Source organism: Mastomys coucha, unplaced genomic scaffold (genome assembly GCF_008632895.1).
Source record: "Mastomys coucha isolate ucsf_1 unplaced genomic scaffold, UCSF_Mcou_1 pScaffold15, whole genome shotgun sequence".
Lineage (NCBI taxonomy): Eukaryota > Metazoa > Chordata > Mammalia > Rodentia > Muridae > Mastomys > Mastomys coucha.
The window spans coordinates 23,373,627-23,386,028 of NW_022196897.1; the positions used below are offsets into that span (position 1 = coordinate 23,373,627).

At 48.1% G+C, this 12,402-nt stretch overlaps 1 protein-coding gene across 13 annotated transcripts in view; it reads right to left on the reverse strand.

Moving 5' to 3' along the window:
- LOC116090066 (N-acetyllactosaminide alpha-1,3-galactosyltransferase) overlaps nt 1-12,402 on the reverse strand; it is a 72,728-nt gene that overhangs the window by 31,617 nt on the left and 28,709 nt on the right. For 10 of the 13 annotated variants that reach the window (XM_031370011.1, XM_031370013.1, XM_031370016.1 and 7 more), the window contains exon 2: nt 4,585-4,700. The gene's annotated coding sequence lies outside the window, so the exon portion shown is untranslated. Of the gene's footprint in view, nt 1-4,584; nt 4,701-7,289; nt 7,591-7,725; nt 7,775-10,522; nt 10,582-12,402 lie in introns of those variants that run through there. The other 3 variants (XM_031370005.1, XM_031370006.1, XM_031370007.1) reach the window with 3 other exon arrangements.

Sequence of the window (12,402 nt, forward strand, 5' to 3'; positions counted from 1 at the left end):
TCCCTGGCCTGGCAGTCACTCTTTCCTCCACAAGGAATGAGCAGGCAGGATGATTGGCACAGGCCCTGCAGGGGGCTTGGTAGGTGCACCCATATGTTTATGGAGTAAACAAACCAATGAGAGTCCTGAGGGACTTCAGTCCTGCACCACTCTGACCTATCAAGCACCATGGACTAGACTACTGGGTACCAGTGGGCTCTTGAACACAAAGGCATCTGAGTAAACAAGGTCACTGAGGACCCTCCATTCCAGAACCCTAGGCAAAAGGCTAAACAGACTATAGAGTGTCCGGGAGTAACAAACGTTACAAAAGCAAATGAAACAATTGCATGGCAAACTGGACACTGCCTGTTAACTACACACACACAGAGACACATGCAGACAGACAGACAGACAGACACACACACACACACACACACACACACACACACGCTACACACTCACATATGCATACACATGCACACACACATATCCACTAGATCCACACATCCACATACATGCTTATGCACATGCACATATACACATACACACATGCACACACACACATGCACACACTCACACTTGCATGTACCTTTGCACACATGCACGCATGCACACACATCCACTAGAGCGCACGCGCGCGCGCACACACACACATCTGTGTGTGCATGTACATCCATGCTCATGCATATACACACATGCACACACACACTTGCATGCACCTTGGCACACATGCACACACACACACACACACATGTTTCTGGTGCTAGAACTTTCCACACTAAGTCATGCTAAGGAAGCTCTCCACCTCAAGACTAATCCTCTGTCTACAGCACCAGCCTTTGGTTTCCCCAAACCCCCAATTATACCCAAGAGTGTTTTAATCCAGCACTACAGGTAAAGATCAGACTAGGCGGTGACCCTAGGGCTTTGCAAAGGACAGAAATAGACTGTGCCTACAAAGCATGCTGTACCAAGCAAGCAGCATGTTCTCCACAAATGGCAGCTATAACTATGACAATGTTTTTAGGGAGAGTGGTTCCATCATGGATGCAGAGCTGTATGTTCACCAGAGACAAGAATCTCAGGCTTATATGACACCCCTCACAGAGCAGCTGGAATGAGCCCAAGACCCCGAGTGCAGGCTGAGACAAACCCTGCTATGCCCAATCTGGGGCAAGGTTGCAGCCGAGCAGCCCTGCCGCTTCTCATGGGTACCCACATAAGGCATTTGCCAACATCAGGCAGGAAAGTGGCCGAGGCCATCCTCTTAGAAGGCCAAGGGTCAGCCTTCTGCCCTGGAAGCAGAGTTTCACAGTCCATAAAGTGGACTGTGGAAGTCATTTACACCAGGCTTCTCCAGGTCTGGATGGGAAATCAGTCTCAGGCATCTATATAGCCCTTAGGCACAGGGGCTCACCCTGCTGCCATGGCCTGAATGCTTTTCCTAGATGGATGATTTAATGACTCCTCAGCCAATCAATGTATCTGCAGTACAGAGGCTGGCTTACCAGGCCCCAATGAAGCTTGGTCCCCTCACAAGATGGAGCTTTATTCATATCAGAGTACAGGTAGGAAGAAACTTAAGCACTCTCTAAAATAGAAAGGATCCCCTGGAGTCTGGAGGAATCTCTGTCTAGCTCTGGTAGCTGTCTGAGGCTGCAGGAGGAAGCATGGAGCTGGCCCGCTTACCCACCAGGGTCTTAGAACCTTGTATAGCATCCAGGCCTTACTTTCTTCTTGTTTAGAGGTCACTATGTGTCAAGCCTCCAGTGCTCCCCCAAACTGGCAACCAGCCCAGCTGCCCTACTGTGCTACCTATTAAGGAACAAGGACTACACTCTGGGAATCTGCCTGAAGCCACCTAAGCAGGAAGCTGTCCAGACCATCTCAGACACCACTAACAAACTATGAGGCAAAACCAGTTCTGCTCAATGCTCAGGAATAAGCAATAACCACTCACGAACATCAACTAGAAAGAGACCAAATGAGCCAATCTGTCTTTTGATTTCCTCCTCCCTCCCTCCCTCCTTCTCTCCCTCCTTTCTTTCCTTCTCCCTTCCTTCCTTCCTTCCTTCCTTTCTTTCTTTCTTTTTTTTTCTTTTGCCTCTTTAATTATTTCTATCCCCAGGTCCTGGGGTCTTACATGATGGAGAGAAGTGACTCCTACAAGTTGTCCTCTGTCTCCCACATACATGGCACAAATATATGCGCGTGTGCGTGCACACACACACACATACACACACACACACGCACGCACGCACGCTAAATAAATTTAATTTGAAATTAAAAGAAATTGGCACTGGAACAGTGGTTCTCAACCTTGGGTCACAACCCCTTTGGGGTTGAATGAATGACCTTTTCACAGGGGTCACCTAAGACCATCAGAAAACTCAGATATTTACATTATGATTTATAACATACATTATGATTTATAACAGTAGCAAAACCAGTTATGAAGTGACCACAAAGATAATTTTATGGTTGGGGATCACCATAATATGAAGAACAGTATTAAAAGGCCCCAGCATCAGGAAGGTTGAGAACCTCTGGTCTAGAATACCCTAGTAAAGATATTGGGTCTGCAGCCCTGGGGCTAGAAAGATGGCTCTGCAGGTCAGAGTGCATACAGATACGGATTCCTAGCATCCATATTAGGTAGCTCACAATCAGCTAACTCAGGGAATTCAACACCTCTGGCCTCTGAGGGCACCTGGACTCATGTGCACATCGCACACATATCATACCGTTATACTGACAGACATGCATGGGCATAACCAAAAATAGAAAAAAATTATCTTTTTCAATTTGTAGCCAAAATATAGTATGTGTATCACACAGCTCCACAATCCCATCCATTTTCCAACTTTTCCATCATTTTATTGATTTCTGAGTGTCGTGTTTGAAGGACCTGGCCGTTTTCACCTACTATGATACACCCCTTCTCACAGTCTACACTTTCACTTCCCTACAAAATATTTGTATCTACTACTTTAAGTTCTTTTTCTTAACGTGCCCCGTCCCCCATCAAGCCAGCTTCATACGCACTTCCTTCCTGAGCCAGGCCCAGGCGGAAGCATTCTCCAGCTGTCTTTCAGTTCCACCACAATGATCCTGTGATGTAACTCTACAATTAATCCCATTTTGCATACATGACACGGGCTCGTAAAGGATAACCAGCTTACCCATGTGCACGGCACACAGTGCTGGGGCTGGGATTCCATCCTGGGAGTTGGCCCCCAAGGCCCTGCCAACCATCATGGGAAGACTCCGATATCTTCATGCTACTCAGGATTGCCATGTTATGAGTGACACCCCCCACCCCAAACAAGCCAAACACTAAGTAGGGCTCAGCTTCTCCTCAGATGAACGGGGGAGCCTTACTGGATCACTCTTCTGCCATTAGCAGGGATCTCCTTGCATACCTGGTGTTGACTGTCCTCAATTGTATATCCTTTCTGCCTCACAATTGCCAGTGGTCATGGTGGCACTCATGGCTCTGTTTTCTTGAGTGAAGGGGTGGCTGGCATGAGGCTGTTGAACACGTTCAGAAGCAATGGTTTTTAGGTCAGAGTGTCCACCTCTAGGTCTTGTTCTTGGCAGTGGGGCAGCGTTAGAATAAAGGGAGAGCATTTTATTATAAAATTCCCCATGGGGAGAAACATGATATAATTGATGGGGAAAAAGAAAGAAAAACTAGCTTCCAACCATGTTTTCATTAAGAAGGTTAGAATCAGGGCTGGGGCTGGAGAGACAGCTCAGTGGGTAAGAAGGCTTCCTGCTTTTACAGAGAGACCACAGCTTGATTCCTAAAACCCACACCAAGCGGCTCATGACTACCTATAACCCTAGCCCCAGGGATCCAATGCCCTCTTCTGGCCTCTATGCCCATAAGTACACATACATGCACAAACACACATATAGAGAAAAATATTAATAACATTAGGATCAGAATAAACACAGATTCAGAAAAGTGAAAGCCAGGCCTCTGACTAAATCGGATACAGCCATCACACACCACCACGGACAGTACAACCTGTTCTGAGGTACACCTCACCACCTTGGCTTCAGTCTCCTTTAGGAAGCTTAATGTCAGGATCTAGCTACCATTTTTCCTGGCTGCCCCCAGGAACAAGCATCAAAGCATTTTCTACAGCAGAGGCATGCTAGGGAAGTGCTGGTCTGTCCCTGGGAGCAGTGTCCTGTGGGATGCAATCAACCTCAAGTGATACCTCCCAGCCAAAGGACACGTGGATGAGACAGCCCAGAGCAGAGAAGGCTCAGCACCCTCCCACCATGCCCTGCCCAAGACTCAGCCCCTGCCCCTGCACTGTCAACTCAAAGCCGACACAGAGAACGCCAGGCTGCAGCCCTGACTGGCACAGCCCTGGGCGCTGCCAAGAGAAGCAGAATGCCAAAGTCCCCGAGCCAGCATTCCACCAGCCCCTGTTTTCAGAAACACGAGAGAAAGGACAACAAACCACAAAGGGGACCAAGGAAAGCTTAGGAAGAGAATAAGGGTCCTCCCTCAGGTGGAACCATTTAGTGACCTAACAGTAGCTCCCGGTGAGCCAAGGCTGGGAGACACAAATCCTTTGAACATACCTCATCGTCCGCTGTGTTCCCTCCAAAGCAAACAGCAAAGCAACCGAGTTCTATCAAGCTCCGGCCTGCCGAAGGAGGCAGGGCTCAGGGGAAGGGAAGGTACAGGATTCCAACTCCTGTCAAAAGAATAAACAGCTGTTTCAGGAAGAGGAGGGGTGGGGTGGGCAGACAGATCGCTCAGCAGCAGTCACAAGCTTTGTTCCCTCAGCCCCGGGAAATGGGCTGTTGACTCAAGTCTACATGGCAAGGCAGAGAGTCAGGGCTCCAGGACGGTCCTCTGACTTCCTCACCAAGAGGAAAAACTGCAGGACCAAACCAAGCCAGGAGTCACAGAGATGAGGCCTCCACCCTTCACATCACCCAGTCCCAGGGAAAGCTGGGAGCAGTGTGAGATGCAGTCATTCTCAAGTGATACCTTCCCGGAACAGCCAACCAGTGGAGAGGCAGGTGAGCAGACAAGGCCCTTTGATGGGATGCCTAAATGTGGTTCTGAGATAAGCTCTTCCTCCACAGCCTGGCTCTAGAAACCACACAGTTGTGTGGAACACTGCACTTTAGAAAATGATGTAAGTCTCTATAGAGAAGCCCTTACTATATGCACTCGGGACAGCCTCAGAAGCCTTTACCTGCTCCTGAGGGACAAGGCTTAACCCTGCCCACCTTTTTTTTTTTTTTTTTTTTCATTTTTTGAGATAGGGTCCTGAGTAGCCTATGAACATGTAGCCAAGGACAACTTAGGGCTGCTGATCTTGCCTCCCCAACAGTCCTAAGATAATGGGTATGCACCATATCCAGTTACGTGATACGGGGGACAGAACTCAGACTGGGTGCACACTAGGCCTGCACACTGTGTGCACAGAAGCACCCTGTCATCGGCTTCTCAAAAAAACCTATTGTTCTCAGAAGCAACGTGCCTATGGCATACAGAAGCTCAAGCAGGGAAGTGGTACTCAAGGCCCCCTGCCCCATTCCCTCCCAAAGCGGCTGGGACACTGCCAGAAAGTCTGGGAACCCTAAGCGGCAGGGAAGGGACCAATGCCAGACAGGAAGGAGTCAAGGCCCAGCCCCAGGTCACTCAGCCTGGAATTGAGGCTCTTCCTCCTGTTCTCAGAAGGAAGTTTCACGACTTCCTCCTCTGAGGGCAGGAGCCAGCTGACCATAACCTCCAGGGATTGGAAGTTATTCCTAACAGCTTGCTTAAATCCTCTCTGATGGCATCCATTCAACCCACAGGGGCACATGCCTGTGACACAGTCTCCAGTCCGTTTCCAAGTGGTGAGCATCAGATACATCCCACACTGGACCCAAGACCCAACACAAGTGGGAAGTCGTCACCAATTGCCACAATGGTATTCTTTCTATAGCAATGAGAACCAGCAAGCTGCAGCCAGGTCACATCAACAGGAGGACCCCAGCACTCAGTACTCAGCAAAAGGAGACTGGCCCAGAGGACACACTCTAAGACAGGCATGACATGACAGGACCTGCTTCTCCTTCATCCTAGCACTTGGGAGGGGTGGACAGAGTTCCAAAGCCAGGCTTAAGTACACAGTGCATTTGAGGCCAACCTGGGATACATACAACCTTGTCTTTTAAAAGACAAGGGAGAGAGGGCATCATCTACATGCTTCAACTTAAAGTCCTATGAAAGAGGGCCGGGCAGTGGTGGCGCACACCTTTAATCCCAGCACTTGAGAGGCAGAGGCAGATAGATTTCTGAGTTCGAGGCCAGCCTGGTCTACAGAGTGAGTTCCAGGACAGCCAGGGCTACACAGAGAACCCTGTCTCGAAAAACCAAAAAAAAAAAAAAGTCCTATGAAAGAAAAATTAACTTATGGTGTTACAAATGGGGATGGCAGGCTCCCTAGGGGTGGTAAGCTCTGGCCTGGATGGTGGTTACACAGACATGTCCACTTGATTAGAACACACAAGTGGGCTTCATTAACAGGCCTTTTCCATGTGTATGTTAAGGATGGAAAATTCCAGAAAGCTCCCTGTGGAAGCTTGGTGCTCTCTCTGACACCATCTCTCCAACCCCCACCCTGCCCACCTCACCCTCTAGGGCCCTAGGATCATGGGTAGGCCCTGCCTCTTTCTTCTCCTGGATTCCTCATTAGGACTGAACTCCTTAGGAGAGGATGCAGCTATGGTCTTTCATGGGACTGAGGCCGCTGGGACAGGGGGAGGCAGCAGAGTAGAGTTGAAAGGTGGTGCTAAAAGAAGTGGGGCCTCTTTAAACATTTTCAGTGCTGGAGATGGAACACAGGGCTCCGTGCATGCTCCACAAGCTCCTCACCAACTGAGCCATACCAGCTCCTCGTGGGGTTTCCTGCCGAGCCCAACTCCCCCACACTCCAGAAACATAGGAAGCAGCCTCCCTCCTTTACCTCAGAGAACCCTCACTTCCACCCTCCAAGTGGCCTACATGAAAGGAGATGCTCTGAGAGTCAGCACACCCAGCTGGGATATTCCCCCCAAGCATCCTAGAACTGCCCTTCCTCCCTGGGGGCCTCCAGGGGACGATCCCAGGTCAGCTGTTGCCCTCAGCGTGTGGGCAGAGAGGTACAAAGGGGAGAGAGGTGAGGAATCTCCCTATGCCACCCTCAGGCCTTGAATCTGTCCACACTGTCCATCCCGAGAAGTGGCAGCTGCAGCCTCAAAGTGGGGAGCCCTGGCTTCGTTCCAAGTCACTTCTGGCTACTTACCTCTGTGGGAATGTGGGGATTAAGTGTTCTTGGCAGAGAGCAGAGAGCACTACTAACACAAAGCTTGCTAGTTGTCATTTGTTTAATCCCAAATCTGTCTGGGATGCTCACAAAAGGCAAGCTTGCCCAGCAAGGGGGTAAAGTAACTCGGTGGGTTTCTTGTCCTGTGTGGTGGGGATGATCGTGTCTCAGGTTGACAGGTGGGCTGGACCAGGTTGGGTAAGAGATCTAGGGTCTGGATGCCAGTCATGGCTGTGCCACTTGAGGCTTACTTGACACCGATGTGCCTGCGCTGCTACATCTGTAAAATGGGAATGGTAACACCTGCATGGAAGCTGGCACCTACTGAGAGCCACATACACAGAACATCAAGAGCTAAACAGGCTGGTCCTCATGAAGGACACAGCTTTGTCTCTGAGAGTGCTATCATGATTACCTGCAGCGCTCAGTTCCACGGATGCTGTCACTCAAGCAGTTTCATGTTTCTGTGAAGAAAGTGCCTGTGTGTCAGTCTTTTTCGAAACAGGGTTTCTCTGCATAGCTCTGGCTGTCCTGGAACTCACTCTGTAGACCAGGCTGGCCTCAAACTCAGAAATCTGCCTGCCTCTGCCTCTGCCTCCCAGGTGCTGGGATTAAAGGCATGCACCACCACTGCCCAGCTGTGTGTCGGTCTTACCAGTCTTGGGAAGAGATTTCTAGCATGATACACCCACGCTATTACAACTGGTTTGTTTTTGTCAACTTAACACAAACTAGAGTCACTCAAGAAGGAACCTCAATTAAGAAACTGCCTCCAAGGGCTGGAGAGATGGCTCTCCAGTTAAGAGTACTGGCTGACTGCTCTTCCAAAGGTCCTGAGTTCAATTCCCAGCAACTACATGGTGGCTCACAATCATCTTTAATGGGATATGATGCTCTCTACTGGCATGTAGGTGTACATGCAGATAGACCACTCAACAATAAATAAATAAGTTAAATGAATAAATGAATAAATAAATAAATAAATAAATAAATAAATAAATAAATAAAATTGGCTCCACTAGACTTCTCTGAAGGTATATCTTGATTGCTGATCAATGTGCGAAGCCCTGCTCACTGTGGCCTGTCTATATAAGAAAGCTGGGCAAGCCAAGAACAGCAAGCCAGTAAGCAGTACTCCTGCATGGTCTCTACTTTGGTTCCTGCCTCTGAGTTTCTACCCTGACTTCCCTTCATGCTGGACTACAAGCTGTAAGACTGAATAAACCCTTTTCTCCCCAAATTGCTCTGGTCATGGCTTTTCTCATAGAAACATTTCTGAAATGATAGTGGCAGCCTCAGGAAACTCTGTGATTAAGAGTGTATGCTCTTAATACATAAATCTGCCAGAGAGGACACTCAGCCCTCACTGGGAAATAGAATTATTGTCATCGTCATTGTCTTCTTCTCCTCCTTCTTTCAGTTTTTAAAAACTTACATTTGAGCAATGGTAGCACATGCCTTTAATCCCAGCATTCCATGAGCAGAGTCAGGCAGATCTCTGAGTTCGAGGCCAGCCTGGTCTACTGAGTGAGTTCCAGAACATTCTCAAGGCTACACAGAGAAACCCTATCTTGAAAAGAAAAATGTAGAAAAAAACCCTATATTTGTTTGTTCATTTTTGTGTGTATATTTGGGGATACACAGCACACATGACTAAAGGATAACTTTAAAGACTCTGTTCTTTCCATGTACTTGCACCGTCCAGCTCTAAGACAGACCTTCCTCTGTGGCCTAGAGTTAATCTAATCCCCTCATGCTTTAAATGAGGAAGAATCTGGAAGAAGCTGTTGACACCTTAGAAGGTATGCAGGCTGTGCTCCATAGGGAAAGGACCTGGGCAGGTCTCCTACACTAGTTCTGTCCCAGCCCTCACTTCCACTTCATTCAGCAACCTCTGTGTGTGTAGTACGCCTGCTCAGTTCCCCCACAACCCTACCAGATGCAGAGGGTAAGTCAGCTTTTCTCTCAGAACAGCTGTAATGCAGCCCCAGGGATCCCTGGCTAGAATATACTGCTACGCTCTGGGTGAAGGTTCTGGACTTTGAAATCAGCCATTGCTCCTTCAGAGCTAAAGGACATGCTGGAGTCTAGAGCCAGAAGAGCTACTTATCAACAACAGGAGGACATCAGTCTTTGGGCAGAGGAAAGGCATTCCACCCAGGGAGCTGGAGCAGAGAACATGCTCTTGCCATGCCAGGAGAGCAGCAGATGCATTTCTCTAGCCTGTTTAGTCAGAGGCACAGCTGCCGAGAGTCAGAAGCGCTTGCAGAACAGATTTTCCTGTCTGGCCCGTGCATGTTTCTTAGCGTCACACCTCCAAGCAGATGCCAGCTCTTCCAGGGCCAATTCCTATACCTCAACCTTGCTTTCTCAGTGCTGGGCCCCTAGCTGAAAAACAGCATGGCCTTCCAGATGACCTAAAAGGGAAAACTCCGTTCACCATCCCTGCTTTAGGTCTCTCATGCTTTTTATGCTGGTGGTAACTATTACCACCAGTTACTCCCAGGCTTCCACTAACCCTCTTTTCCAAGCCCTTTGATCGAAGCCTTCAGGAATGGGGAACTCAACAGCCAGTTGTATCCCTGTTTCAACTTGGAACTGTTTGATTGTAAGACATATATCTCAGTGTGAGGACAAGCTCATCGTCACAAGATGCTTAAAGATAAAAGCCAGGTATGGTGGTATATGCCTTTAATCCTAGCACTCTGGAGATTAAGAGAGGCCAATCTCTGTGAGTTCAAGACCACCCTGGCTCCAAACCACCCAGGGTGACTCACTCTCTTCTCTCTTCCTCCTCTCTCCTCCATATATATGTATATACATACATATTTTTAATTTTGTGCACGAGTGTTTTGCCTGTGTGCTATATGCACATGTGTGGAGTGCCCAGAGTCAAGAAGTGGTAAAATGCCCTGCAACTGAAGTTACAAATGGTTGTAAGCTGCCAAGGGGGTCTGGGAATCAAACACAATTCTCTGCATGAACAGCAAGTGCTCTTAACCTCTGAGTCATCTCTCCAGCCCCAACATAATCTTAATAATGGTCTCATTTCACCCTCACCACAGCCATTGGGCAACCTGCCTATTTCCCCAGGCAGAGAAATTGCAACTCAGAGGTTGGGTAACATGGACAAGGCCCTAGAGCCAGGAACTCCTCATACCCACATGAGTGCCACCCTTCCCACTGAGCATCACAGCTCCTTCCACACATACCTCAGGGATGCCTTGAGTGCTGGAGAGTTTTATGTCAGCTTGACACAAGTTGGAGTTATCTGAAAGGAGGGACCATCAAATTGAGAAAATGCCTCCTTAAGATCCAGGTGTAGGGTGTCTGCTTATTTAGTGATTGATGGGGGAGGGCCCAGCCCATTGTGGATGGTGCCACACTTGAATTGATGGTCCTAGGTGCTATAAGAAAGCAGGCCGAGCAAAGCCATATAAGCAAGCCAGTAAGCAGCACCCCTCAACGGCCTCAGCATCAGCTCCTGCTCCAGGTTCCTGTCCTGACTTCCCTCAGTGATAGACTATGATCTGAAAGTAGAAGTGGAAGCTAAATAAATCCTTTCCTCCTCAGCTTTTGTCCTGGTGCTTCATCAGGTCAGAAGCCCTGACCAAGACATTTGCTCGGGTTTGTTCCTGTTAAGAGTCAGCTGATAGGCGGAGGAGACATCCCAGAATTGCCCCCTGTAAAAATAGTTTAGTAAAGTGTAACTCAATGGTGCCTTCTCCTGAAACCTTCCAGATTGGGTCCTCTGGGCTGTATTTTAGTTCTTGTAACAGGGCTATGTGGCTCCTGCCTCAGCCTCCCAAGTACTAGGATTACAGGTCTGTACCAGCACACCTGAATGGGTCTGGGTCTGTTTTTAATACCCATTGGTCCTCTCAGATGCCAGCTGAAATCTAGAGTCCTTCTTATGGTGACACAGAGGCCCAGCTCCTGGAGTAACATATTTGTTTCATTTTCTACTAAAAATCAAGGAAAGACAGTCTGCTGTCACTGGTTACAACCGCAGACATGAATACTCATGCTCGGCTAGCTGTCTTTTTAAAAGGGGGAAATTTGTTTTTGTTTTTAAGTGAGTGTGTATGTGTGTGTGTGTGTGTGTGTGTGTGTGTGTGTGTGTGTGTGTGTATACATGACAGATATCCCTGGAGGGCAGAGGTGGCCATTTCCCATGGAGCTGGAGTTACAGGCTGTTTGTGAGTTGCCCAACAAGGGTGCTGGGAACTGACTCAGGTCGTCTGTGAGAACAGCATGCAGTTTTAACTGCTGAGCCATCGGGACCCTGATTTCTCCTTTGTCATCAGCCCAAGATTCCAGCACACAGAATGGCACTGCCCAGTAGGGAATCACAGACATGTTTCCATGGTGATTTTAAGTCCTATCAAGATGGTAGTCACAATTAACTATCACCAGCCAGGCATGATGGCACACACCTATAATCTCAGTACTTGAAGGGCAATGACCAGCATACCACTGAGTTTGAGGCCATCCTGGTCTACACGAGGAGATCTTGAGTCAAAAGTGAGAGGTGCTAACCATTATACATCCCCACCTCATTCCTCCTGCACCTCTGCTGTTCTTGCCTCTCAAAACTTCTGCAAACTTGACTGAGTTGATGCTTTAAAGGGGGAAACAGACAGACTGACTCAAAAAGGAGTTGTGTATGGCCCAGGGGTATTCAGATCTAAGAAGTTACTAGAAAATCTTGAGATTGTTCTGTCTTGGATTTTTTTTCCTCCTATTATATTTTGTTCAAACTCTTATAATAAATTGACTCAAGCATAAAAATGCTTTCAGGGATTCGTATCTAATTGAAGAGGTTTTAGCAGAAAGTTTAAAAATAAAGTCCCCACAAACAAACAAGCAAGCAAGCAAACAAAACAACTCAAATTCAGGCCACTGGGGAATGTTTTTTTCTGTCTGTCCTTAGAATGAGACAGCTCTTGTCCACATACTGGAACATTTCTTGCCCTATGATGCTGGACATCCACTCCCTGAGCCTGTTTACTAACCTATAAAGCAGGGGGAATAGAGTGCACTGAAACACTTAATTGCCTAGGATAAGTGAGGTCTTGGAGCCCTAGCACTG